This window comes from Stomoxys calcitrans, chromosome 2 (genome assembly GCF_963082655.1).
Source record: "Stomoxys calcitrans chromosome 2, idStoCalc2.1, whole genome shotgun sequence".
Lineage (NCBI taxonomy): Eukaryota > Metazoa > Arthropoda > Insecta > Diptera > Muscidae > Stomoxys > Stomoxys calcitrans.
This window is the reverse complement of record NC_081553.1, coordinates 46,713,847-46,723,804: the sequence shown is the minus strand read 5'-3', so window position 1 is coordinate 46,723,804 and position 9,958 is coordinate 46,713,847.

Here is a 9,958-nt window from a genome sequence, read left to right as displayed (position 1 = left end):
AAAAGAGGTGTCGCACTGCGGCACGCTGTTCGGACTCGGCTATAAAATGTAGGCTCCTTATCATTGAGCTTAAAAATTTGAATCGAACTGCACTCATTGATATGTGAGAAGTTTGCCCCTGTTCCTTAATGTAACTTTCCGAATACAGATTCGGATCATTACCTTGTTGCAGCAAAGGTTCCGTGACACTCCACGGAAGGTGGACATTGAAAAGCTAAAAGTATGGCAAGAGCATACTCTACACGACTAACCCAACTGCTTGATGAAAGCACTCCTTGTTCCAATGATATAATGGCGCAGTGGCAAACCAATGCCCACTTCATGAAAAATGCCGCGAAATCCGTACTTGGTTACCGGAAGCCTCCCCCCCAAGAATCCCAAGGTATGACCAAGAGTGTCGAGATGCTACTGAGGCTAAGAATGCTGCAAAGAGAGCAATCCTGCAATCAGTAGCAACGAACTAGATGACTGAGAGGTATCGAGAGAAAAGGAGAGAGAAGAAACGTCTATTCCGCAAAAAGAAAAAGGAATTGGAAATACGTGAGTGTGAGCGAATTGAGATGTACAGAAGTCACAATGAAGTCAGGAAATTCTACCAAAGAATTAAACACTAAACCGATGGCTTTGGTGCAGGCACATCCTCCTACAGAAACAAAGAGGGAAATCTGGTAACTGACACAGATATCATGCTGAGGATATGGAAGGAACATTTTACCCAACTGCTAGTGTCCGAGAATGGCAGCGAAGAGAATACCGCAGAACAATCCCTGATGATGGTATAGAATGTTTACCTCCTAGTCGGAATAAGGTAGAAGTAGCAGTGACCCGACTGAAGAACAACAAGGCAGCAGGAGCCGACGGGTTACTCGCTAAACTATTTAAGACAGGGGGCGATACGCTAATAAGGCGTAGGCATCAACTTGTGTGCGCAATCTGGCTAGAAGAACGCATATCCATGGTGTTCAGCCTAGAAGTAGAAGAGAAGAAGACAGCAAATTAGGACGAAACAAGACAGCAAATTAGGACAGGAAAACGAAACTGACGCACAAGATAAGAAGAAAAAAATTCACCGTCGTGTGATCTTGTCAGCTAATTCAGGTCTCTACAGAAGTCAAGAATAACAAAAAGACTAAAAGCCTGTAGGGAGTCCAGGCTCGGAGAGAGGTGTTCACCCATTATCCTGTGCCTTCTCTTCGCAATTCCGGGGCAGTGACACAACATGTTCTCAACCGTCTCCAACGCCTCCTCTTCATCGCACATCGTACAAAAGTCTTCACCTCCCTGCACCCAGCGCGACGTCAAAGACCTGATATTGCAGTGACTAGTCAGGACTCCTATTAACAGTCCTAAGTCATGCTTTCTAAGCACCCAGGATAAGCGATGCCCTATTTCTCGAAATTCTGGGTCACACGGCCTACAGCATTGGCCCATGCCTTATTCGCGCAGTCATTGAAGAAGGCGTCCCTAACGCTAAAGAGGACTTACAAGGATTTTTTTTTGTGAATTTTAGTCAAGTCATTGTTTCCTTCATAAAGCCTAGTACTGACCTCAATTAGTATGTACGGCCGTGCCGAAATTTGGATACCCATCATTATGGATGTATTAATCATACTATTTTGTTAGAACTCCACAACTATATCCAAAGTAGGGTCGGATGTCGGTGGCGATAGAGTGATTACAACAGAAGGACGGACAGACACACGGACATTGTAAAATCGCCTTAGAATTTTAAGCAATCCGAAATATATAGGGTATTTTTTTAAGAGCTATAGGGAAAAATTTTCAAAGAAGAACACAAAATTCAGAAAAATGCATGAAATCTTTATTTGAATCGATAATACGGTCCATATAATTTAATGTTTGAAGATTATTTCATAAAAATGTTGACCGTGACTGCATCTCAAATGGTCCATCCGCTTAGTCCAACTTTGGTATACGCTTTCCGACATTTCGGCCGGTATCTCACGAATAAATGCTTCAATGTTTTCTTTCAATGCTTCAATTGAGCTTTAACATAGCCCCATACAAAATAGTCTAAAAGCGTTAAATCGCACGATCTAAAATCAAATAAAATGTTCACCGAACTCGCCCGTTCTTAATAAGTCCATTGTTACTCGTCTTGTGTGGCATGTGGCACCCACAGTCTTGTTGACACCACATGTCATGCAAGTCAAGCTCTTGCATTTTGGGCAAAAAAAAATTGGTTATCATCTCACGGTAGAGCTCACCATTCACTGTTACGCTAAGATTCGCATCATCTTTGAAGAAGTACGGTCCAATGATGCCAGCAGCCCATAAACCGCACCAAACTGTCTGAATGTATGGGTTGCTCTTGCAATGCTTCTGGCGGTTCTTCACTCCAAAATCGATAATTCTGCTTATGTACGTACCCATTGAGCCAAAAATGAGAAAAAATCAAGTAAAAGCGCGCTAAGTTCGGCCGGGCCGAATCTTATATACCCTCCACCATGGATCGCATCTGTCTAGTTCTTTTCCCGGTGTCTCTTTTTAGGCAAACATATGATAGAAGAAAAAAATTGCCATGATATTGGAGCTATATCAACTAATGGACCGATGGTTCGGACCATAATTAAACTGAATTTGAGACCATAGTAGAAGTCCTTGTGTAAAATTACAGCCAATTCGAATAAAAATTGCGCCCTTTAGGGGCTCAAGAAGTAAAATAGGGAGATCGGTTTATATGGGAGCTGTATCAGGCTATAGACCGATTTAGACTATAATTGACACGCATGTTGAATGTCATGAGAGAAGTCGTTGTACAAAATGTCAGCAAAATCGTATAATAATTGCGACCTCTAGAGGCTCAAGAAGTCAAGATCCCAGATCGGTTTATATGACAGCTATATCAGGTTATGAACCAATTAAGAGTATATTTGGCACAACTGTTGGAAGTCATAACAAAAGACTTCTTGCAAAATTTCAGCCAAATCGGATAGGAATTGCGCCCTCTAGAGGCTCAAGAAGTCAAGATCCAAGATCGGTTTATATCGCAGCTATATCAGGTTATGGGCCGATTTAAACCTTACTCAGCACAGTGATTGGAAGTCATAACAAAACACCTCATGGAATATTTCAGCCTTAATCGGATAGGAATTGCGCCCTCTAGAGGCTTAAGAAGTCAAGACCCCCAGATCGGTTTATATGACAGCTATCTGGTTATGGGACCGATTTGAACCACACTTAGCATAGTTATTGGAAGTGATAACAAAACACCTCATGTTAAATTTCAAATCGGGTAAAAATTGCGCCATCTAGTGACTCGAGAAGTCAAGATCCAAGATCAGTTTATATGGCAGCTGTATCAAAACATGTACCGATATGGCCCATTTACCATCCCAAACGACCGACACTAATAAGAAGTATTCGTGCAAAATTTCAAGCGGCAAGCTTTACTCCTTCGAAAGTTGGCGCAGACGGGCGAACGGACGGACATGGCTAGATCGACTTAAAATGTCATGACGATCAAGAATTATGGGGAATATTTACAAACAGAATGACGAAATTAGTATACCCCCATCCCATGGTGGAGGGTATAATGAGCAAAAATGAGAGCTCAATGAACTTTCTTATCAGAGCACGCATTTTGAGAATAAAATGGATCTAGGTCGGTCCATCCACCCTGGCCCAAGGGAGGGGGTATTCTTCCACTCTAACTAACACTTTGAGAAAACAGACGGCAAATTTATCAGTGCCGAAGGTTCGAGGAACGTCAGCTTCAACTCACCCAAAAAATACATTAGATTGAGTGCAGCATTCGGCATATTCCACGGTGCGCTTGTTGTAGGCCTAAAGGTCAGCACTGCCGAGGCCAATAGATCCAGCCTTCCCCTCAAGTGTATGGGGCTGTCCCAACAATAAAAAATTCAAAAACTGTCATGAAGGTCGATAGGGGCAATATGGGACTTAAATGAAAGGTCTTTGGGAGTAGGGTAACAATCTGATAATATGTGGAAAAAAATGTCTGAAGAACCGCTCAACCCAAAAACTTAACCAAAGTTGTATAACGAATCTCGTATCCAAATTTGCGGCCATATATTTGCGGGGCTGTACCACCACAAAAAAAAAAAGAATCCAAATCTACATGAAGGTCGAGGGGGACAATATAGGACTCAAATTAAAGGTATTTGGGAGAATAGTACCCCAAGCCGACAAAGGATAACTGTGATCAACACATAGTCTGGAACTTTGAGCTCCGATTTGTGTGGTGTTCATCTATTGGGTTGCCCAAAATGTAATTGCAAATTTTTTAAAAGAAAGTAAATAAATGCATTTTTAATAAAACTTAGAATGAACTTTAATCAAATATACTTTTTTTACACTTTTTTTCTAAAGCAAGCTAAAAGTAACAGCTGATAACTGACAGAAGAAAAAATGCAATTACAGAGTCACAAGTTGTGAAAAAATTTGTCAACGCCGACTATATGAAAACTCCGCAATTACTTTTTGGGCATCACATCACGGGAAGCTCAGTTGAGCTATCGGGCGGCTGGCTTAGTGTTGCCAAAATGAAAAATTTTGGAAATAATTCTGTAACTTTTGAATCTACATGAAACTTGACATCAAAGTCAATGCTGAGGTGTTCTGCAATAGGGACGCAACATTTGTGAACACTAGTGGGCCCAGAGGCTGATCCATGTCAAATCTTGAATTGCTTGCCAAACAGCCATTTATGAGCCGTTCGGTTTGATTCTTTTTTAAAATATATGTAGGTGTGACAAAGAGCATGAGTGCAGAAGATCGAGGCGCTTGGATATATATCCGGTTAATGGAACAAAGGTTCTCTAAGATATTAAAGCAGAAATCCATTGCTGATTTCATTCTGCGGAAAATTCCCTCGTTTTTTGTGATACATTAAATTTGCTTCTGACTTTTTTATATCTTTCCCGGACCACACGCAATAAGTTTATTGACTTTGACTAATACGATGGCAGGGAGGAAAGAAAGTAAGGACGTGTATTATTAAGTTATAAAACCACAGTCAACAATTGAAATGTTGTATGTGTCTTATAATAAGTTCTATTTTAAAAACATTGCAGAAAATTTATCAATGTTTTAATTGCATGCCATAAACTAATTCTAGACGAAATGAGAAGCGACGCAGCACACTTTGTTGACGAACTTTGACCAAGTCAGGGTCGATGAATGTCATTATTAGCTGATATCAGTTTTTTTGTAGTCTTCATTCGACACGCAATAGCCGGCCTATTCGCAAAACGAAAATATTTTTGACAAAAAACGAAAAACCAATAATCACATTATAAGCATGTTTAAGTAAAAATACAGTAGCTGCGTTTTGTATATGAATGTGTGTGTTCTTATCACTGCGGTAGTGTGTGTATGTTCTTGCAGGGTTGCCAGTATTTTTCCGTCCCCTGTCCCCAAATTTCAAATCATATGTCCCCAAAAATCTCCAATTATAATAAAAATCCACAAACAATTTTAAGGGGCTTTATAAAAAACATGTAAAAAGGCGTCAAGTTCGGCCGGGCCGAACTTTGGACACGACCTAGGGTATATATGTAAATCCACCTTTCGTCATGATACAGTGAAAAATGAATAATTTATGCCCCCATAGCAGCTATTGGGTTGCCCAAAAAGTAATTGCGGATTTTTCATATAGTCGGCGTTGACAATTTTTTTACAGCTTGTGACTCTGTAATTGCATTCTTTCTTCTGTCAGTTATCAGCTGTTACTTTTAGCTTGCTTTAGAAAAAAGTGTAAATAAGTATATTTGATTAAAGTTCATTCTAAGTTTTATTAAAAATGCATTTACTTTCTTTTAAAAAATCCGCAATTACTTTTTGGGCAACCCAATATATATGGTCCGATTTGAATTGGCCAATATGTACAAGTCATTGTTCATTTCTGTAGAACAAAATATTGGTCATTTTGGTAGCTATATCCAAATATAGACCGATCTAAATCATATACGAAACGGATGTCGAAAGTCTAACATAAGTCACTGATCACTTAATTTCAACGAAATTGAAATATAAATGTGCCTTTTATGGGGCCAAGAGGATGTCGAAGGACTTAACAAAACTCGTTGTCCCAAATTTCGGCGAAATTGGACAATAAATGCGTTTTTTATGGGCCCAAGAGCTTAATCGAGAGATCGGTCTATATCTAAATGTGGACCGATCTCAGTCAAATTGTAGAAAGATGTCGAGGCACCTAACATAACTCGCTGTACCAAATTTCGGCGAAATCGGGCAAAAATTGCGCCTTTTATGGGCTCAAAACCTTAATTCGAGAGATCGGTCTATATCTAAATCAAGACCGATCTGAGCCAAATTGTAGAAAGATGTCGATGTACCTTACACAACTCACTGTACCAAATTTCGGCGAAATCGGACAATAAATGCGCCTTTTATGTACCCAAAACCTTAATTCGAGAGATCGGTCTATATCGGTCTATGGCACATATATCTAAATCAAGACCGATCTGAGCCAAATTGTAGAATGATGTCGAGGTACCTAACACAACTCAATGTACCAAAATTCAGCGAAATCGGACAATAAATGCGCCTTTATGGTCCCCAAAACCTTAAATCGAGAGATCGGTCTATATGGCAGCTATATCCAAATCTGGACTGATCTGGGCCCAGTTGAAAAAGGATGTCGAAGGCCTTAACACAACTCACTGTCTCAAAATTTCGGCGACATCGGACAATAAATGTGACTTTTATGGGCCCAAGACCTAAAATCGAGAGATCGGTCTATATGGCAGCTATATCCAAATCTGGACTGATCTGGGCCCAATTGAAAAAGGATGTCGAAGGCCTTAACACAACTCACTGTCTCAAAATTTCGGCGACATCGGACAATAAATGTGACTTTTATGGGCCCAAGACCTAAAATCGAGAGATCGGTCTATATTGCAGCTATATCCAAACCTGGACTGATCTGGGTCGAATTGAAAAAGGATGTCGAAGGCCCTAACACAAATCCCTCTCTCAAAATGTCGGCGACATCGGACAATAAATGTGACTTTTATGGGTCCAAGACCTAAAATCGAGAGATCGGTCAATAAGGCAGCTATATCCAAATCTGGATTAATTTGGGCCATACTGCAGAGGGATGTCGAGGGGTCTAACACAATGAATGCCTTATGAATTTTGTGCCTTAAATCGAAAGATCGGTCTATATGGCAGCTATATCCAAATCTGAACCGATCTGGGCCAAATTGAAGAGGGATGTCGAGTGGCCTAACACAACTCACTGTCCCAAATTTCAGCATAATCGGTTAATAGATATGGCTTTTATGGACCTAACACCTTAAGTCGGTGGATCGGTCTATATGGGGACTATATCAAGATATAATCTAATATAGCCCATCTTCGAACTTAACCTGCCTATGGACAAAAAAAAAGTCTGGTCAGAGTTTCAGCTCAATATCTCTAATTTTAAAGACTGTAGCCTGATTTCAGCAGACAGACGGACGGATCGTCTTAGATTTTTACGACGATCAAGAATGTATATACTTTATAGGGTCGGAAAAGAGATATTTCGATGTGTTGCAAGACGGAATGAATATTTCCGAATCCTTGGGTGGTGGGTATAAAAATAGAATTAATTTCTTGGACAAAAACATTTTTTGCTGAAGACCAAACGGCCTAAGGATGTGTGCCGCTTGAAGTTGAAACAAGTAAAAGGATTTTAGCCAAATCGGACAAAAATTGCGCCTTTTAAGGGCCCAATCAGTCACATCGGGAGATGAGTTTATATGGGAGCTATATTTAAATCTAAACCGATATGGCTTATTTACAATCCCCAACGAAAATTTCAAGCGGCTAGCTTTACGCGTTCGACCGCTATCGTGATTTCGACAGACGGACGGATGGATATGGCTAGATCGACTCAGAACGGCGAGACGATCAAGAATATATATACGTTATGGGCTGAAAATGGGGTACCACATTTTTTGATATTCGAAAGGGAGAGCGGACCCTCCCCCATTTTCAAAAAACGCCAGATCTCGGAGATGGGTGCTCCGATTTTAAAGCAATTTTGCCTGCCACCTGATGGTACCCCAAACACACGATATTGGTATAAAATTTTGGGGTCAAATAACATGGAGGGGACGCCCCATCCCAAAACCCACTCGAACGGACATGTTTACCGATTGGGACAATATGGGTATCAAATGAAAGATATTTAAGAGTAGAGTGCAAACTTGACATTAAAATGCTATCCTCAAAACCGGGGGAGTCCCCCACTCCCAAAAACACCACCCAACGGGAGACTTTTACCGCTTTGGGCAATATGGGTATCAATTGAAAGGTATTCAAAAGTAGAGTACAAATCTGATTTAAAAATTTATTCCTTGATGTTTTAAGGGGCCTCCCTACGCCCCCAATACCAGCCAGCAGGACATATTTACCAATTGGGACAGTATGGATATCAACTGAAAGGTTCTTAAAAGCAGAGTCAAAAACTGATATAAAAATTTTTTCCTTGGTGTCTGAGGCGCTTCCCCCTTCCCCCATCTAACAAAACCCTTAAACAGGAGATATTTACCGATAGGGATAATATGGATATCAATTGAAAGGGGTTTGGAAGTTGAGTACACATTTGTTATAAGGACTTGGTCCAAGGTGTCTACGGGGCTTCCCCCAAACCCCAAAAACCCTCAAAGCGGTCATGATTGTCCAACTTCACAAAATGGGCTAAAATGAAAAGTTTTTAGGTGTTATACACATTTAGGACAGGAGGGGAGGACAGCCCCACGCTACATTTCCCTCAAACTGGACATATTTGGGGACTATGACAAAAAGGAGCTCCAATCTGATACCTGTTTTATGGTCAAGTGTTTCAGAGAAGCCTAACCTCATAAAATACCCCTTAACCACACATGTATACCGATATGTAGCTCAAATGTTGTTTTTGGGAGTAGATATCCACTTTCGAGGCAAAGGGTTTGGACGGACATGGCTAGATCGACTTAAAATGGCATGATGATCAAGAGTATATATACTTTATGGGTTCTCTGACGCATATTTCGAGGTGTTACAAACAAAACGACAAAATTAGTATACCCCCGTCTTATGGAGGAGGGTATGAAAAAATTTTGAACAGAAAATTTCTCCCCAAAAAATCTCCAATTTTTGTCGGAAAAAATGCACTTTATAGGACTCACCCTAATTTTTTTTACTTTTATTTGTATTTTTCTCTTAATCTCCATCAAATTCCCAAGACCCCAAATAAAAAATTTTGTTCCTATTTTTGAAAATACTGGCAACACTGTCATACACAAATATCCCGTACACAAATATGTGTGTACTGTCCGTGTGTGTGTTCGCCACTGATTTAGAACCACTCCATTCATATATAGCAAAAAACAAAAAAAAAAAAACGCCTCAAAGATAATTATAAAAAAAATCAAAGTAAAAGGCCGCACCGAACTTTGGATACCCACCACCTCGGATATACATGTGTATATATTAACCACCTTTCGTCATAATACAGTGAAAAATGATTAATTTATGAACCCACAGCAGCTATATCTAAATATAGTCCTTCTTCAATTTGGCTCTGATCGGTTCAGATTTGGATATAGCGGCCATATAGACCGATCTCTCGATTTAAGGTTTTTGGGCCTATAAAAGACCCATTTCGCCGAATTTTGGGACAGTGAGTTATGTTAGGCTCTTGGACAATTTTCTACAATTTGCCTCAGATCGGTCCAGATTTGGATATAGCAGCCATATAGACCAATCTCTCGATTTAAGGTTTTGGGTAGATCTTACCGAAATTTTTTCGGACCCAATTTCGATATAGCTCCTATGGGGTCATAAATTATCCGTTTTTATACCCTCCACCATAAGATGGGGGGTATACTAATTTCGTCATTCTGTTTGTAACTACTCGAAATATTGGTCTGAGACCCCATAAAGTATATATATTCTTGATCATCGCGACATTTTATGTTGATCT